Source organism: Pinus tabuliformis, chromosome X (assembly GCF_031772625.1).
Source record: "Pinus tabuliformis cultivar Carrire ecotype Pingquan chromosome X, CPIR1, whole genome shotgun sequence".
In the NCBI taxonomy this organism is placed as follows: Eukaryota; Viridiplantae; Streptophyta; class Pinopsida; order Pinales; family Pinaceae; genus Pinus; species Pinus tabuliformis.
This window is the reverse complement of record NC_142308.1, coordinates 992,636,220-992,656,605: the sequence shown is the minus strand read 5'-3', so window position 1 is coordinate 992,656,605 and position 20,386 is coordinate 992,636,220. Positions and strand designations below refer to the sequence as shown.

The 20,386-nt window shown below is 36.5% G+C and overlaps 1 pseudogene; it reads right to left on the bottom strand.

The window, feature by feature from the left end:
• Nucleotides 1-4,057: 4,057 nt before the first annotated feature.
• Nucleotides 4,058-4,893, bottom strand: LOC149143062 (UNC93-like protein 3 pseudogene; annotated as a pseudogene).
• Nucleotides 4,894-20,386: the final 15,493 nt, after the last annotated feature.

Genomic DNA, 20,386 nt, shown 5'->3' with positions numbered 1-20,386 from the left:
AAATGTCCAAATGTCTTCACTTAAAACACCTTAAATTTTCATCAAGTTTGTTCTAATATGAATCTCTTGGGTTGTTAAAGCACCTTGTTATTGAGAGGTCATGAGTTCAATTATCCTCGACACTCTCGGGGTTAGGCTCCATGGTTGAGCTAGCAGGAAGTGATCCCTTCGAGTGGATTTGTCTAGAATAGCATTTATGTGGACATAGTGGTCATCAATCTCCAGAGTCCGTGAGCCACGTTCAAAAAAAATTATGAATCTCTTAGGACTTATAATAAGTGTAGGGAGATTACATTTTATCATGAATCACAGATGTTAAAGCTCCATTTTATTTGGTGGAGCCTAAGATTCTTTTATATTTATAATACATTGATGATTTTTATAGGCTTGTTTTGTTAAATAGAGTCGTAATAAAGTCCACTTTGGGACAAAATGAATTCAGACAAATGAGCCACTATAATGTATGATTTGTAAAGAGTTTGTAACACACTCCCTTGTCTAGCCAAAGGTGGTTACTATGCTAACCCAACCCAAAGATGACTAGACTTCAAATAGTTGACCTACATTGAAAAGGTGCTAAAATTGGCTAACAATTACATGAATAAAGAGCATATGATTAGCTTTTATTGAGGGCTAACCAACTTAAATAATTTGTTTTTTTGTAATTATTAAAAAGTTGCAATCAGCTAGCCCACATTGGATGGATGTAGATTTCTGATTTTAGAGTTGGGGGAATTAGAAACAAGTGTGCAACTAAAGGTTTTTTATTGTGATTTTTTCAATGAAGTTAGAAATCTTATTGTTCCTTTGAATATTTATGCTCTAAAAGATGACTAGACTATTTTTTGCAGAATAAAAGCTACTAGAGATTAACTTACTCTACAAGTTATGTTATTTACCACTATAGTTGTCATTTTCATATTCTCTCTTTTACTTGTTTGGTTAAGGCTAGCACAATTAGGAAATGTTTCCTATAGGGATTGCATAAATTCATCAGATAAGCCAACATTTTGTATCATCTAGTTTCTCAATTGTATTAGATGTATATAAACAAGTTAGGAGTCATTCGTTATTGCCAAGCATAATCTCCCTAATCATTGAATTGTAAACATGGCATGTCTAAAGGTAGAAGATTATGGATGAAAAAAAAAACAAAAACAAAAAACTAATTTCCAATATGTCAACTTCTGTGAACATTAATGAAAGAGTCTTACACAACAAACATATATAGTATTGAAGAGTGAGAGTGGTTTAGTAAAGAGTAAATAAGGCACCTAAGGTGTTTTTCTAAATGCAATTGTTAAATGTTAACAGGAATATAAAACAATGACTTTCATTAAACCCTATCCACTCTCTTACAACCAAAAAGAATGGATCCCTAAATTGGAAATGGATACATTGAAGCAAACCACAAATTCTTGGGAATCTGATTTGGATTGGTGATTTTTGGCTCCAATGAGATTTTGGTGTGAGTATGCCAAGAATTGATTTTGGTAACTCTAGATAGTAGTCATATTAATGTGGAAACATTGGAACAAAATCCTCAACAAGGAATATACCATTGTCACTTACTAGGCTTGCATTTAAGAAGGCATCATGACCTACATAGTACAAAGCACACCTATAAGTGATGTTAGTACCAAAGTGCAAGAGAATGTTAACTCGAAGACTTGCACCCCAAAGCCAACTCTATTATTGGTAAAGTTTTTGGTGTGTGTAACTTACCACTTTGGCACTTTGTTGTTTTGCACTTTCACTCATTGTTGCCTTCGCATTCTAACTAGTGGGCACTTAAGTACTTCAATAGTGAGGCACATTGGTATTTCAGAACTTAGGCTCTTTTTCATTTGGAGATTTAGTATTCTTGTATTTCAAGTTTTCAACACTATCGAATGTGCATTTACTTCTAAGATACTTTTATAATATGCCTTGTGCACCTGTGGCACTTTCAATATCTTGAAGTTCCTTTGTAATTACAATACTTTTGTAAGTTGATGTGTTCTCACTTTTATCAATTATCATCATGTCACTTGGTTGTTGAAAATCTTTACTCCTAATTGCACCTTTTGTTTTGTGTGTTTAACCTTCTACATGTTGCAAGTTGATTATGGGAGCAAGGAACGAAGATTCTTATGCATGGTTGTAGTCTTTTCTTCCCATAGTTTCCATAAGGTTTAGGTTATTGCCTTTGAAAATATTTGCTTTTGATGGAGTAATATGCCATAATTTTATGTCTGCAAATATTGTAGTTATCCTTAAAACAAATATGATATGACACTTTAGTAACAGGTTAGCGGACTTGGTTCAAAAAGAAGAAATGTTGCATGCATCCAATGCATAGCTTTGATGTGACAGGCCCCCATTGTATTAAACTACCTCATAACCTGTACATACTACAATACATACAATATCCTGCCCAGTCAGATATTGATTTCTAGGTTTTCACATAAGATGGATTATTGTCTTTTATATGGTATCCATTTGCATTGTTTGGGTTTCACGTGAGTATTTTAGTACAAATAAAAAACAACTAGGTATATATGCATTAATGATCTTGTAGCCTTAGATTAGATATAGTAATATAGATAGCCTTTTCAATGACTACGAGGCATCCTTGTGGCATGTATAGCTAGTGTTAATTCATAGTTGTAATCATTGTTCCTACAATATTGTGAACCTAGCATATAGGATTTCATGTGTGTGTGTGTAAGCCTATATATACCACTGTGACACTTGTTTTCCTATCTAGTCACTAGGCTTGACTCCATGCTCATAATCTATAGGAAATAGGAGTTAACACCATTCTTTTAGCAGTGCAAACATACTTGGCAAGAGCTCAAACAAGAGCATACTTATTCAACAAATATCTAATTTAAGAACTACAACATTCCCTTCTGACACATAGAAATCTATACATACATACACACATAAGGTTAATGGTTTCAGTTCTCATGTTTGTAAATTGTGTTCTTTCAATTGTGTGGGGACATATTCAGGTGTGTGGTGGTTAATTCGTTGTTGAACACTTCCTAGTCTAGTATTTTAGGTTAGAATTCAACAAGTCTTCATGGTGGTCCACATACAAGGTTTAGTATCAGTTTGTAACCAGTTTTTCAACAAGAATTCCATTACACACATCATTATATAGGCATTACAAAAGAATAATATCAGTAACCATGTTACTGCTAGATGAACAACCACATCACAGGTCATACCTCACACATCAATGACATCATTTGCACTCCATAAAATAAACATGAAATTCATTATATTGATCAAAAGTGAGAGATACTTATCTCAATTAGGACTGGGCAACTGAGTATGGGACTGTGACTCTCCACCCAACCTTAGATTAGGTTGCATTGTGGTCTCTCTTACAGCTAATCACCCCCAAGCCAAATTCTAGAGCTTGAGGAGGTTGCTAAAAGGATCAGACCAAAACTATCGATTGAAGCAGAAAATTTGAAGGTCCAACAACCTCCACCCACTAGCTACTAAATGCAATAAGCCCAACACAAGAGTTCAGAGATCTGTTACCTCCACCCTTCAATCAAATGATGGCTTCATTAAAGGCTGAAACAAGGAGTCCAGAAGGCTGCTACCTCCACCCTTGAACCCCCTTACAACCTCTTCAATAACCATAGCATAAATGTCCCCTTCCTTGGAATTAAATTTTATAGAAGTGGCCTCTTGTTGTAAATTTTAGTTAAAAGTACACCTCCTTTTAATAAGTTCAAATAGGCTAAGATTGTGATCCCTTCCATTTGACAGAAACAAACTTCCATAAGGGTGTATGGACAGATCATTGACACCCTTCTTGTGGGATTTCAGAGTTCTCAAGTGCACCCACAAGCCTGAATCCCATATGTAGATATTTCAGTTCACGGAACTGCTTAGCAGGGTTCTAGGACAAGTGGCTTTGGACTTCACAGATGACTCATCTCCATAGAAGCATAGGCTTGTTAATACGACCATGTGTTGGAGCAGAGAACCCATTTCACAGTAGGAAGTAAGGTCAAATTCTTGATGGTGTCATCCATACCCCCTATTACAAGCACTAGACTATATCATGAGGAAAAAGTAGCCCAAGCAGAACATTTATTTGTGTGTTAAAAAATTGATCCCCTAAACCCCAAAACGTTGCCATGCCTAGTAGATTGATTAAGTCTATTGCTCCACTCCAGAGCTTTGATTCAACCACAGTTGAAAAAGCATAATTGTCTTAAATATAATACCACCAGACATAATGAGGGTGATGGAGAGAAAACTAGTCATCAAGCATCTAGCCAATAATGAGAAAATTGCATCAGCAACTTAAAAAACAACCATAGTACCTCCAACACATGATATACAAATTGCAGGGTTGACAACATATTTTGTAAACTCTTCCCATACAAATCCTTGTTCAAGGCCTGAGTAGACAAGCAAAGGGATCAACAATAGCATCCTTTTATCAAATAGAGGAACAAAGGTTGTCTTTAGTAAATCTCCAACAGAAGAATGTGAGCCACTACTAGCTTGAACATTAAGCTCTGCTTTTGTACCACTCTGTTTATCTAAAAAGAATCCAAAAATTGTGCCCAAAGCCATGCTTCCAAGAAATACAATAAACAACAATGTTGTGTCATAGCCTTTGCCTTCCATTCTAGTTTTCAACAAAGCAAGTGAAAGCAAATTACCAATAACCTAGGTACTAGCAAACATTTCCCAAAAATTTCCATTAAAGTTTACAAGAACTCTTCCTTCAAGCAAGTTACATTCAGTTGCATGGATCTTTGTGGAAAAAGTCAGGTAGGTTCCTTCCCCTACCCACACAAGAAAAGTTTTAAATCGAAGATTCAATGATGCTAGAATCTTGTGAAAAGGGAAAACCTCTTGAAAAATCTCCAACATGTTAATTTATAAAGTCGAATATCTTGGAAATCCAATGGAGAAAACAAAAAGGAGTTTTGACATCACCTTGAAGGATGGGAGAAAACACACTATGAGAGTGGGAATTGACAGCCAAGTGGAATATAAGCTTGATGCCTGCAACCACAATGTGCAGAGTGTTAATTTGACAACTCAAGGAGAAATTTCCTCCATTGGACAACCTTCCTCATCAAGAAAGGCTCCTCCTAGCCCTTGTAAGAATTTAATTTGGTGAAGGAAAAATGTAAATTTTAAAGTAAAACCCACAAGTACACAAAATTACAAGTCGTCCTGGACCAGCTAATTCGATCCCCTGAGGCTAATATAAATACACATCGTGTCACATCACTTTGGAGAATCATCGTCAATCATCTCATCTTCTCTCTCTTCATTTGATTGGTTCGTGCAGGTCCCAAATAAGGAGGTTTGAACTCACATGTGCAAAGGGAAGGAAGACAATATTGATTTATGCATTGACCTTCTGATTGGGACAATTTGACCAACTTTGACTTTATGTTTTGAATTGGAAATTTTCAATTTTGGAAGGCCAAATTGTTTGGGCAAAGGATCAAACTTTTATGGGTAGTTTGACTTGGGTTGACTATATACTTTGACTAAATTTGACCACAAAAATTTTGAAGTTTGACTGCATGTTTTCTCTCTCCTTTGACCAAGCATTTGTTGACTGCTTTTACTGGGTTTGACCGAGTTTGAAAGGCTGAGTTCCTTGACTATTGACCTAGATGATTTGGAGGCACTTTGACTGTTGAATGTTAACTAGTTAGGGCATCTTTTACTGCTATTGACTTTGACCAAAATTTGCATACTTTGACTTTGGATCAGATTTGACTTTTTGGATATTCGTGAGTTGAATTAGATAGTCAAAGTTGTTGACCTTTGACTCATTGTTAATGAATTGGAACATTTCATCTCTCTGTTGAACATCTAATGACAATCTAATAGAAGAATAATTTTGAAAGGGTTTTCCCCCTTGTGGGTTTTTTCCGTGGTCTTTGACCAAATCTTGTGTCTCTCTTATTCTTGTTCTTGGTTGTCTTCTATTGCATTTGAATTATTGTTCTATCTACAATTGCTTATTGTAATTGGAAGATTGAATTTATTGGAATAAGTGATTGTGCTAAGCATAGAACCCTGGAAAATTAACATGGGATCAGAGATGAGGTGAAGATAAGCCCAAGGAGACAAGAAACAAGCAATCATCTTTGGAAGGAGTTAAAGGAGCCTAATTGACTTGGTCAAGATGTCTACCTCATACTTCAAGGATTCAGAGAAGTTGAACGACTCATCTAATTTTGTTACTTGGAAGATTAGGTTGGAAGTGACCTTAGATGAAAATGATGTCTTGGAATATGTGGAAGGAAAGGTACCTAAGCCTCCAGGAAATGCTTTTGTTGTTGTCAAGGCCAAGTACAAGAAAGGTGAGATAAAAGCAAAGAAAATAATTATTGATTCTTTGAAAGATCATTTTCTTACTTACATCGCAAAGTTGAAGAAATCCAAGGATGTCTATGATAAGTTGGTTACGATGTATGAGGTCAATAATTTGAATCACATTCTTTCCTTGAAGAACCAACTTAAGGACATGAAAATGAATAAGGGGGAGATTTTCCAGTCATATTTCATGAGGATATCCCAACTAAAGTATCAATTGCAGACTAATGGAGAACCTATGTCTGATAGAGAGTGGGTACTCGTTGCACTTCAAGGCCTTCCTCCTATTTGGGAGACATTCATTACTACTATAAGCAACAATGACAAGTTCCCTACATTTGATGAGGTCATTGGAAAATGCACTCAAGAAGAAAATAAGATGATATCCAGAGGAAAGATTCAAAATCATGAAGAAGGAGAGCCCTCTACATTTGTTGCACAAGTAAAGCAGAGGAAAGGAAGAGGAAGACCATCTAGTTCAAGAAATGCTACCCATAAATCAAAGGACTCCAAAAGAAGATGAAGGAGAATTAAATGCTTCAATTTCCACATGCATGGTCACTATGTTCGAGATGCTCCGAAAAAGAGAGATGCTCCAAGGTCCAACTACAAGAACAATCATGGCTTCAACAAAAATAGGTTTAATGATAGAATAAGAGGATATGATAGAAGAAGAAGAGATTCTCTTGATGATTGTGAAGAAGATCATAATCCTCAAAAGAGATCGAGGAATTCAAGGTATGGAAATAATGCAACTATTACTCAATCTTAATATATTCTTATTTATGCTCTTTCTATTTCCTCTCCTCCATATTCGTGTGATAGTTTGTTAGTATAGAGTGGGGCCTCTAGACATTTCTCTACGTATCATGAAGTCCTCTCAAATCTGGTTAAGAGGGAGACTAATATGAATAACATTCTTGGGGACAACTCTACTTTTCCATTGAAGGGTTTTGGTTTTGTTACATTTTGTTTGGATTATGGGGAAACCATATTTCTTCATGTATGTTCCAGGATTGAAGAAGAACCTTCTATCTATATCTTCCTTCGTAAGAGGAAAGGTCCTCACCTGGCCTATGGAATCTCACATGAGGGATGCATTCACCTTAGTATCTAGAACATTGTGAGCACTAGTGCATTATAGCAATCATCAAAGTGAGTTATGGCGCTGAAGGTTTGCACATCTACACTATGATGCCTTGCCTTAAGTAAGGATGGTTTCTGCAATGCCTGAAGTTCAAACTAAGCATGATAGTGTATGTCCGGGATGTGCCAGTGGAAAGAAGTCGAGGGGACCATTCCCTTTTAGAAAAGGTAGGACCAATGATATTCTACAAGTCATACATTCTGATTTATGTGGACCCATGCTAATAAAATATCTTGGTGGCTATCTATCTTACATAATCTTTTTGGATAACTTCTCCCGAAAGACATGGATATTCTACATGAAGCACAAGGATGAAGCATTTGATATGTTCCAGTATTTAAAGGCACTGATAGAGCATCAAACAGGGAAAAGAATCAAGGTCTTCGAGTCTGATAATGGTGGAGAATACACTTCTAATGAGCTCATTGACTTTTGCAAGGAGGTTGAAATCAAGAAGGAGACCATAGTACCTTATAATCCCGAGCAGAATGGTGTGGCTGAAAGAAAGAACAAGATCATCATGGAAGTTTTTGTTGAAAATTGTAACTAGGTTCAATCTTCATTACGATGTAATTGTAATCATGACATTATATATTATTTGTAAAGAAAGAAAAAAGAAAGGAAGAGACGTTATATTTTATTTTGGAGTATGGGTTTCATACTCAAGTTTGAGTCAAAAGCATGTTCTTCATGTTTTTAGGTGTTCTTGGTCTTTATAGGTCTTTCTAGGATAAAGAATAATATTGGTCATGTGTCATAGTCTCATTTGGACTCATTGTAATGGAGAAAAATATTTTATTTTATTATGGATAAACCCAATACCAAGTTGTCCCAAGAGCAAGGAAAAGTTGGCCTAAGGGAGGGCTATTTGACCTTCAAGAAAGGTTATAAAAGGAGGAGAGCTTGTCCTCATTTGGACACACACAACAAGCAAGTTTGGCCTGTAATAATGAAGGTAAAAAAAGAGTAGCTGGAGGAAGCAGAAGAGGAAAAGAAGTCAAAATTTGTTAAGGGTTATCTTTCTCTCTATCTCGCTAGGGTTTGTGAAGTTTCCAACTTTAAGAGGATGAAATTATAAAGTAGTTGCAGGGGCCAAAGTTGCAGGGCTGAAATTCTGTTGTAGGGGCCGAAACTGAAGTAGCAGTATCACAACATCGAAGTTTTGGAAGTTGTTCAAAGAAAATATTGTTGGGGGCTAGCTTGAGCCTTGGAGGGTTTATTGGCTTGGGTCTTTGGGTCTTGGAAGCCTCTTTTGTAAGCAATTTCTAAAGAAGAAGAGACACATTTTTTGTGTTTTCCCCTTAGAGGGATTTTTCCCTCGCTTGGAGCCTATATCTTGTGTACTTTGTTTCTTTGTGATCTTTTTGTTTTAGTAATTGCTTAATGAACATGATTAAAGAAGTAATAAAGGAAAACCTAACATCACAAGTAATTATCAATCTAAGGAAAATAAGTAATAAAATGAAAGTCTCCATATTTTCCAACATGGAATCAGAGCTCAGGTTCAAGGAGACTGAAGATCACAGTTTGGTTGGCACTATGACAAGGGTTATGAAGAAGGTTTTCAAGTTTCTTGGAAATCTTGCTACATCCATTAAGAACTACATATTAAAGGTCATCTCTAAGCTAGTGAAGGAAGTAGTAGAAGGAAGTATGTTCTCCATTTTATCTGGCACCTTCAAAGATGAAAATGTATGGGTTGTCGACAATGTTGCCTCCAGACACATGACGGGAGAATGCAGTCAACTTCAAAACTTGTCAAAGGGAAATTCATTTGACTCAATCAAACTTGGAGACAACAAAAGTTATCAAGTGAAATGCATTAGGTCTACATCATTGGAGCTCGAGTTAGGTGGAAGCATTCAGCCCAACAACATCTTATCTTTTCCACGTTTGAAGAAAAATCTACTTTCTATTTCTTGTCTAGGGGATAAGGGTGATATAGTTGCTTTTATTGATGGCAATGTTTTGGTTTGGGGTGAAGGATCTAGTATTAATGAAGCAAGGGTGATTGGGGTCCATGAGGGGACATTATAGACTATAAAGCCCTCTAGTTCAAGCCATAGTTCACCTAGAAGTGAACCCTTCTGAACTATGGCATAGAAGATATGGACATCTACATTTTAATATTTTTCAATCTCTGAGTCAAATGGTCAATGGCATCCCCGAAATAAAGGAAGATCATGAAGGAACCTACAAGGGATGTGCTCTAGGAAAGAACTTAAAGAAACCATTTAAAAGTAGTGAATCTATATCTAAGGGAATTTTAGATCTTATACATTCAGATGTATGTGGACCAATGGCAGTGAAGTCTCTTGGTGGGTATCAATACTATGCAACCTTCATTGATGATTACTCAAGGAAGACTTGGTTATATCTCCTCAACAATAAGGATGAGGTATTCAAAAAGTTTCAGGAGTTCAATAATGAAGTAGAAAACCTAACTAAGAGGAAGAAAAAAACTTTAAGGTCAGATAATGGTGGAGAATACACGTCTAAATAATTAATAGCTTTTTGCAAGGAAGCAAGAATCAAGATGGAGCTCATTATTCCCTATAATCCTGAACATAATGGAGTGGTAGAAAGGAAGAAACGTATTATTGAAGAACATGTCATACTTATGTTGCATGATTAGGACATCCCTCAATTGTTGTGGGGAGAGGCATGTATGGGAGTTGTTTACTTATGGAATTGAAGTCCTCATAGTATCCTCAACAACATGGCACCGAAATAAGAATTTACAGGAAAGAAGCCAAGTTTGGATCATCTTTGTATATTTGGTTTTCTTGTGTACATTCATGTACCAAAGAATAAAATAAAGAAGTTGGATCCTACTAATTTAAGAGGCATCTTTGTTGGGTACAATGCTTCATCTAAAGCATACAAAATCTATATCAAGGAGAATAGTTGAATTGAGGTTATTTGATGAAAGCATAGCTTACAAGAAATCAAAGGACGTTCCAATTGACTCTAATGAAGAAGAAGTTCCTGTCTTCAAGGATATCTCAAGGGATAATGATGGTGAAGAATCGAGACCATATCAATAGGATGTTGAAGGTCCTTATGAACCTATACAACAAGTAATTATTCTAGAAAATCAAAAGAGGCTTGTTTGGCTAAAAACTACTCTTCAAGAAGCAGAAGGACATACAACATCAAGGACATCCAAGGAAAGTAAGATACCAAAGAGATATTCAAGATATGTTGGATAGATGATAAAATAGATTGAGGCAAAACCTTCCTCCTATGAGGATGCAACTAAGCATCAAGAATGGAAGAATGAAATGCAAGAAGGATACATGTCCATAATAAAGAATGAGGTATGGGAGATTGTCCCTGGGCCAATTTAAAAATCAATAGTCACTTCAAAATGGGTTTATAAGATAAAGCACACTACAGATGGGAGCTTCGACAAATACAAAGCAAGGTTTGTAGCAAGGGGCTTCTCACATAAGGAAGGTGTTATACAAAATCTACGACTGCAGACATAAGTATCTTCCCTAGGCCTGGTGGACTGACCTAGAACAACAAAAAGACAAAGAAGTTGATGTTTTCCTTAAAGTAAATAGATAACGAGATGAAGCCTACCTAGAATCTACCATATGCTTTGCTCTTTCCTTGGCTTGTATGCTCCAATCCTAGCTCCGATTGATATAATTAGAACCTACACAATCAGAAAACATGAGCCAACGATCTACGAGATATATGTGGCATCATCTAATCACTTTATTCAATAGATCAACATGGTATTGAAATACATGAAATCATAACATCATACATAGAAAAACAAAGAAACCTTTGCATTAATAAAAATGGAGTGAGTTACAACCAAAAATAGGTGTTGATATTGTAGAAGAGCTCCTCCAAGTTGACTTGTCCTTTCCTTGCCACAAAGTGCACCTCTAGTCACCCTAATGCATGGAATAATGTCTCTCACATCAACATAAGGGTAGAATAAATCTCCAAAATCTAACCCCTTGTATATGGATGGTTGTAAATATATAGATGAGGGAGGTAGTTCATGAATTCTTATCCTTTTACCAATCTAGGCTTGAGATCCACTCTTGATGGGAGGATGAGCTCAAGGGATAAGGGATGAAAAATCCAAGGTAGGATAACATAGGATTCAAGAATTTTATCCAAGGTAAATAGTTATAACAAATCCTGGAAGCTTCTGGAAGACGAAGCTTCAAGATTCTTTTTTGTTTTCCCAAATTTCTAGAATCAGCACACCCCCAAGACTAGGCAACTTGCTGGTGATCAACGCAGTCCGAGAGTAGGAAAACCTAGTAGTCAACGCTGGGCAATGAGGGGCCAAGGTGCATTGGTCCTAAAAATGACTGAAATAAGGCATTTTCAGGAAGAAACTCAGGGATATGAGAGAGGCATACTTAGGGCTTTGTGTAGGGAGGATGACAAAGTGTTCAAAGGACATGAATGATCCTGTTTGAAGGCCTATTGACCAAATGTAACAAAATCGGCTATAACAGAAGGAATTGACTACAAGGAAACCTTTATTCCCATTGCTATTTATACAATAATGAGATCACATGTTTCGTTGGTTGCTTCCATGGGATGGAACATCCACCAAATGGATGCCAAGACAAATTTCCTAAATGGGATCATCGATGAGGAAGTCTACATTGAGCGGCCTTAGAGAATCATTTCTATAGGTTGAATAAGGCTCTATATGGATTAAAGCAAGCACTGAGAGCATGATATGCAAGAATGGATGCATACCTCTTGAGACTTGGTTTTACCCTGAGTTCTGTGGATCCAAATATATACATCAAGGTGGTCCTAGAGGAACCAATTATTATACTTCTATATGTGGATTACCTACTAGTCACATGTGTAGAATGTTGGATTCAAGAATGCAAGAGGTAGTTAACAGTTGAGTTCGATATGAAAGATCTTGGAGTTATGCATTATTATTTGGGACTAGAAGTATGGTAGAATCTGAGAGAAATGTATCTTGGTTAAGGTAAATATGTGATCAAGATGCTTCAAAAGTTCGACATGATGGATTGAAAGCCTATGGTGACTCATATGGTTACAAATTTGAAAAGGTTGAGGAGTTCAAAGTCTAGTCTGGTAGATCGTACTCGCTACATACAATTGATTGGGTCCTTGATGTATATGGTAAACACCAGAACGAAAATTTGTTTTGCAGTAAATGTCCTTAGTCGGTTTCAGATGGAGCCAAGACATGATCATTAGATTACAACAAATCACATCCTAAGATATTTGCAAGGGACTATACATCGTTGCCTCAAATATACTGGTGATGAAATATAACTTGTTGGATATATAGATTCAAATTGGGAAGGAAGTGTGACAGATGGAAAAAACACAACCGAAGGATGCTTCAACCTTGGATCTTTCATGGTTTCATGGATGAGTAGAAAGAAAGATACATTTTCTTTTAGTAGTGTTGAGGCTGAATATGTTGTTGCAAGCAAAGTTTGTTGGGAAGTAGTTTGGCTCAGGAAGTTGCCATCAGACTTGTTTTAAGGACCACTCAACCCTACATGGATACATTGTGATAACGAGAGTTACATAATATTGACAGAAGACCTCGTGTTTCACTCTAAGACAAAGCATATAAACAACAAGTACCACTACATCAGAAGCTTGGTACGAGACAAGGTCATAGAGTTGCACTATCTACCTACAAATGAACAGGTAGTAGACATATTGACTAAAGTGCTACCAAACAAGAAGCTTGAGTACATGAGGGGTAAGCTTGGTTTGGTGGATATCTCTTCCCCGGTTGAGAGGGAGTGACATCAGATATTTCTTGTCTTTATGGGTTAGGAAATAGACTAGGACTAAAAGTTGTAAGTCTTAATGAAGGCCATAAAGAAATAATGGAGTCTGGAGGATTAGATAAGCATCTAGATTGGAACTTCTTATGGATTGGAGAATCCAAGGAAAGAAGTTGATGAATATTTCTCTTTGAGTATGAGGTAGGGCATCCAAGATAAGAGTAGTCGAAGAGGACTGATATTCTTTGAGGATCTAGGTTTGGGAATACAGATAAGAATAGTCCTAAAATGACATACCTTGTAGACATATGGATGGGGTATGTGCCTTGAGAGGTAGTGTGGTAGCTCACATAAACCCTCCCAACATAATGCTCATGATTAAATATGAGATGGTCCAAGCTAAGGCATTCAGGAATAATGTTGGTTATGATAAAGATGCTTGACAAAAAGATGACTTATCAATTTGACTCTTCTTATGAGAATTCTTCAAGATTGAGATTCCTTGTACCATGAATACCTCCCTAGTTAAGAGGGAGTGTTGAAAATTGTAACTAGGTTCGGTCTTCATTATGATGTAATTGTAATCATGACATTATATATTCTCTATAAAGAAAGAAAGAGAAATTATATTTTATTTTGGAGTATGGGCTTCATACTCAAGCTTGATTCAAAAGCATGTTCTTCGTGCTTTTAGGTTTTCTAGGTATTTCTAGGTCTTTATAAGATAAATAATAATATTGGTCATGTGTCATAGTTCCATTTGAACTCTTTGTAATGGAGAAAGATATATTTATTTTATCACGTAAAATCCATAGATAAGACCAAGACCAAGTTGGCCCAAGAGCAAGGAAAAGTCAACCTAAGGGAGGGCTATTCAAACCTCAAGAAAGGTTATAAAAGGAGGAGAGCTCGACCTCATTTGGACACACACAACAAGCAAGTTCGATCTACAATAATGAAGGTCAAAGAAGAGTAGCTGGAGGATGAAAAAGAGGAAAAGAAGTCGAAATTTGTCAAGGGTTATATTTCTCTCTATATCTCTATTGTTTGTGAAGATTACAACTTCAAGAGGATAAAATTTTGAGGTAGTTGCAAAGGGTGGAAGTTTCAGAGCCGAAATTTTGTTGCAAGGGTCGAAATTGTAGTAGTGTTGCAGCATCAAAGTTTTGGAAGTTGTTCTAAAGTAGATGTTGCTAGGGGATGGCTTGGGTCTCTAGGTCTTGGAAGTCTCTTTTGTAAGCAGATTCTAAAAAATAAGAGAAGCATTTTTTGGGGTTTCCCCTTGGAGGGGATTTGCCTTGGCTTGGAGCATATATCTTGTGTACTTTATTTTTTTTTGATCTTCTTGTTTTGGTAATTTCTTGATGAATAGAATTAAATAAGTAATAAAGGAACTCCTAACATCACATGTAATTATCAAGCTAAGGAAAATAAGAATAATATGCAAGCCTCCATATTTTCCAACAACTACCTGAGCCATGTTGCATCATCAAAATATGCCAAAGTTCCTTCGGGGAAAATCCACTAATACAAAGTTCTATGCTCAAAATAGGATTCCTCATCAAACCCTGGGTGACAAGACTACTGAAGAAGTGTTCACAAGCATCAAGCCTAATGTTGGTCATCTGAGGATCTTTGGCTTCCCTTTGTAGTTTCATGTGCCAAAGGATAAGAGGAACAAGTTGGAAGCCAGTGGAAAGAAAGGTGTGCTTGTTGGATATTGTGATAATTCTAAATCTTTTAGAATACATGTGTTTGGACAAAGGAATATTGAGTTTAGTAGGGATGTGATTTTTGATGAGGATGCTGCCATTGGAAAAGCAAGGGATATTCCTCCTCCTCCTCCTATTGAAAAGAAGGAAGATGAAATGGATTTACTAGAAGGTCCTTCTATGCTTGAACCCGACAAAGATGTTGTTGATGATCTCATGGAACCTATAGACCCATTAGATCCTCCTCCATGTGATCCCCCTACTAAGAAGAGACCACTTTGGCTTCGTGATACTTTACAGGATGCTGAAAGACATGTCGCTACGAGACGAACCTTTAGAGAAAGCATGAAGCCATGTCGATAATAGGGATATGTTGTGGCTATGATATCCATCATATAGGTTGAACCATACGCCTTTGAAGAAGCAGTGAAAGGGTAGGTTTAGAAATATGTTATGGTTGAAGAGTACAAATCTATTATGAAGAATGATGTGTGGGAAGTGGTTCCAAGACCCAAAGGGAAGTATGTTGTGATTTCTAATTGGTTCTACAAGATCAAGCAAGGAGCCAATGGAAGTATTGATAAATATAAGGTGAGGTTCATGGCTAGAGGTTTCTCCCAGAAAGAGGGAGAAGACTATGATGATATATTTTCACCTGTTGCCCGCTATACTACTATTAGATCTATTGTTGCCCTTGTTGCTAGTCAAGGATGGACCCTTCACCAGATGGATGTGAAGATTGTGTTTCTTCATGGCATACTCCGGGAAGACGTATATGTTGAGAAACTACAGGGATTTGAAGTACATGACAGGAAAACTCACGTTTGCAGGCTGAGGAAGGCACATTGTGGATTGAAGCAAGCTTCGAGAGCCTAGTATGCCTGTATTGATAGCTACCCGGTGAAGCTTGGATTCATGAGAATTAATGTCTGTTGAATTTCCATGACCCTAGTGTCTAGGATAGAATCTTAAATCTCTTATGCTACCAAACCAAAAATCTCAACAAATCTACTTTGCACAATGGAACAATATAATGCAGTAAATTAATCACATGCACAATAAGAACAATAACAACCATATATGTAACCCAATTTTTTATTTTTATCAACATATAATACAACAGTCTAGGGCTCTCGTATAAGGGATAATGGCCCTCAAATTGTTGAAAATACAACAAGAAAATCTAGTTTTGACTTTACCTTGGTCAAACTAGATTAAAATTCGAATTTCAATTTCAGTAAAATAGTTGGAGAAATTTAACTGAGGTGATATGGCACTTATCACTTAGTTAAATCAGTTAATTCAAGTTGGAGACACTTAAGTTATGTTCAATATAATAGATTTATAATTTCTAGCAACATATTTGAGTTAATTTGAGTTATTGTGAGTTTAACTAGTTCTAACTGATTAAGAACTACTTGAAGGTCTAGTAGTGGGGTGCGTTGACTTGTGATCAACCAGTTAACTCATCAATCAACCCAAAATAATTGATGCATGCAGATAACATGAGTTATCCAATAGAGATTGGAGTTCAAGGGCAGGGTACTATCAGTTGTAGACTATTCCAAGTTGTACAAGTGGTGCATGCGGTCAGAGAAGGGCATACAAGAACTGCGCAATTCCCAATGAGTAATTTCCCTATTTAATAAAGGTTAATTTCTTATTAAACAACACAAGGAAATAGGGACTCGGGTAGGTAGGAATTTGGTTAAGTATTGACCAGAGCTAGCTTGTGAATTAGTGAGATAGATTATACTAGTGCAGAGGTTGCTCAGGCTTGAGCAAGCATTTTATTTCTTCTCTATTTTCTAATTAATGCAATATAGATAGGAAGAGGTTTTGAGCAGTTTCTTTCCCCTGGATAAACATATGAGTATATGTGTTGAATCTTGTCTCATGTTTATGTTGTGATTTCTCGATTGATTAATTTCTTTTGGCTAATGAGTAGAGTAGATTCAAGTCTTTTGTTTTAGAAAATTACATAAGCAATTTTGAATCTACAAGGAATTTCTACATGGTATCGGAGTAGGAATCACAATAGAAAAGAGAATTTGAAGTTGTCTTTACAGGTGAATCGAATTTGCAGGATCATTCTTCAGAGCTAGCAAGATGGCTTTCTATGGACTGAGGCTCGAGTATGCCCTTGAGGGTAGCTCGAATTATGTTTCTTAGAAGGACATGATGGAGGCATTGTTGGAAGATAATGGGCTTAAGTATTTCATACATAATGATATCCGAAGCCTCCAACAAATGATGTTCGAGATCTAGTAGAATGGAAGAAGTGTGTGGCAAAGGAAAGGAGGATCATATTGGAGGGAGTTTGAGATCATATTGTCTTGAATCTCCACGGGAAAGAGACTCCATATGTAATGTGGCAAGCCTTGATAGACTTTTTTCAGAACAACAGTGACCACAGGAAGCTGGAATTGAAGGAAAAGCTTCAAAAGATCAAGATGGAAAAGGGTGACACAATACCACAATACCTGAGCAGGTTCACCCAATGTCGGGATGAACTTGGGAGTGTTGGTATTATGGTTGTAGAAGATGATCTGGTAAGCCTAGAACTTAGAGGCCTTCCCAAAAGCTGGCACAACTACCAAGATTTGGTAAATGGATGGGAGAAGCTATCAAATTTGGAGAAATTGTGGTCCGACTTGGTGCAAGAAGAAATAAGGCATAACACCAAAGATAGAACCTCATCCAAGTGTGATGATGAGGAGAATTATGCATTGGATGGAGAGGAAAAGAAAGTGAAAGGGAAGAAATCCCAATCCAAAGCAGAATTTGGTCAGGCGAGCAAGAATAAAGACTTGACAAAAATCAAGGGCTTTCACTATCATGAGCTGGGACACTATGCCTTGAAGTGTCCACACAAGAAGGCAAGTAAGAAACCCTCATGAGGAGCGACAGGTGAAGCTTTGGCTTCACAGTTTGAACTTGATTTCACCCTCATTGCTTGTATGGTGAGTGTTGTAACATGTATTTTTGTTATTTGTAGTATTCATTTTTCATTCAAGAATCACTTGAAAATATTTCAAGAAATAGATAAAAGCAAGAGGAAGAAGTGATAATGGTATATCGGAAATCGCTAAATGAGCAAGTAAGAATAAAAGAATCGGCCTCGGTATAGCCAAGGATCAAACCAAATCATAATATAAAGGGTTATATGTAATATATACATACGTTAGCGATGCGATCAAATCGTAATCGTAAATCACAGTGGGCAGTTATAACATAGCACCTCAGCTTTGGCCGATTGTGATTTGCGATAGCCAGACTCGAAACACATATATATGATGTTTTAAAGCCCCGACGGGTCCGTCATATTGCATAACACTTTATATATGTGTATATGGCTATGCCGACTGTGATATGTGATGGGCCGAACATGAAAAATGATATATTGTGTTTTATAATGCCGGCGGGTCTGTAAAGCGCCGACTGCATATGTCATGGTCCTGCCAATTGCGATATGCAATGGCCGGACCCGATATGATATGTATTATGTTTAATTCCTCCTTCGGGTCCGTAAAGCACTGAATACATATGTATTGGTTCATTTTCCGATTGCGATTTGCGATGAGCAGACCCGAAAAGATATATATTGCGTTTATAATGCCGACGGGTCCGCAATAACACAGAGTGCCTTTTATATAGTTTATATGTTATTTTTATGTATAACTCGGCGCGTCCACTGTATCGTAAATCATTAAGGTTTGGGTATATGGTTTCGATATGCGATAGGTCGAACCCGATATTACATATGTTATGTTTAATTTTCCTGTCGCGTCCGTTATATTGCATATCATTAAGTTTTGGATTGATACACCAATTGAAAGGCGATTGTGATTTGCGATGGAAAGTCAATGGAGTATTGAACGGGCGGATCTGAAGGGTTATGAAATAGAGTTAATTATTTTGAGTTCTGCTTTATGTCGATTTCACTGTGTAAAGGGAAGAATAAATTTTTGAAACAAATATAAAGAAAAGGTGATTGGTCGGGTTTATTTGTATTTTCACCAATCAGAATACTCCCGACATATATGCGGTCCCCTTTCAAAGCTTTTGGTGCAATTTTAGAGTTTCAATATTTTATATGTAATAAAGTTGAATAATCTCAAATAGAAAATAGTGTTGTAACTGTTATAAAGTAGTTTATTAACTGTTTCAAGAAATCAGTTTCCAAAACTGATTTGATAGAAGAGATAAAATCCCGAAAAAGGAATTGTAAAGGGTTGGTTGTTGGAATTTTGGAGAACCCAGAGACTAGGCCACTGTATTCCTGATACAACTGTTGATTAATGAAAGAATAAGAAGTTTCCATGAATTGTTGGGTATAATTTTGTAACCTTCTCTGTCATGTGTCATCTTATGTTTTCTTCTTTCAAGTATAGTAATGAAGCTGCAGGTCTTTATTTGCTTATGTAGATAAAATTAAAATTCCTTAAAAGAGCGCTCCTATACTTGAATTTTTCACCTTCCTTTCTAAGTTATAGATAATAGTTTTTGTGTAAGGAAACATATTATCTTTAACTTCTCCAAGGGTCACAGATAGTAGTTTCTGTGTTAAGAAGCATATTGTCTATGATTCAGTTCTCATTTTCATAATTCTTCTAAGTGACAGATAGTAGGTTCTGTGTTAAGCAACATATTATCTTTAACTTCTCCTTCAAGTTTTCTTCATTCATAATTTATATTTAGCAACAAATGGCATTCTGAGATGTTCTAGTCATACATGTATTAAGGGCTAAAGACCAAGTTTTCCAGGTCCTTCAATTGAGAATATAACAAACAATAAAGTGACAAATAAGTGACAACAAACAATAATCATTAATGTCTTAAGCATAATTTCTTCGCAGCCACGAAATTGGTTTCTTAAGGTACAACATTAATTGGCGCTGTTGCTGGGGAGAGAAGACAAGAATAATTTTCCCTGGGTTTTCAATATTTTCCTCTGGTTGTTCAGTGAGGAGGAAATACTTGGTTGTTTTGAATAAAAGCAATAAAAGGTGACTCCATAATAACAGAGACCACAGCTTGCAAAATAATTGAATAAGAACACTTTTCCATAGGTTTATTAAGTTTGAAGCTGATCCTTGAGAGTGACAAGTTTCAACAGTTGGTTGTACATTCACACCTGTGATTTTCACTTACAACATTAATTGGCGACTCTACTGGACTTTGAAGTTTTCTTTTTTGGGTTTTAATGGCTCTCCCTGCATTCTTAGTCCATAAATTTGATCCATTTGATTTTACTGGGATCACTGGCTATCCTCATGATATGCCTGCATTTTCTGCGTGGAATGAGTATCTTCCAAAATTCAGTAGAAAGGAATATGAAGATCTGGCTCAGCATCTCCAAGAGTTTCATGAATGCATGGAGCAGCAGGGCATCA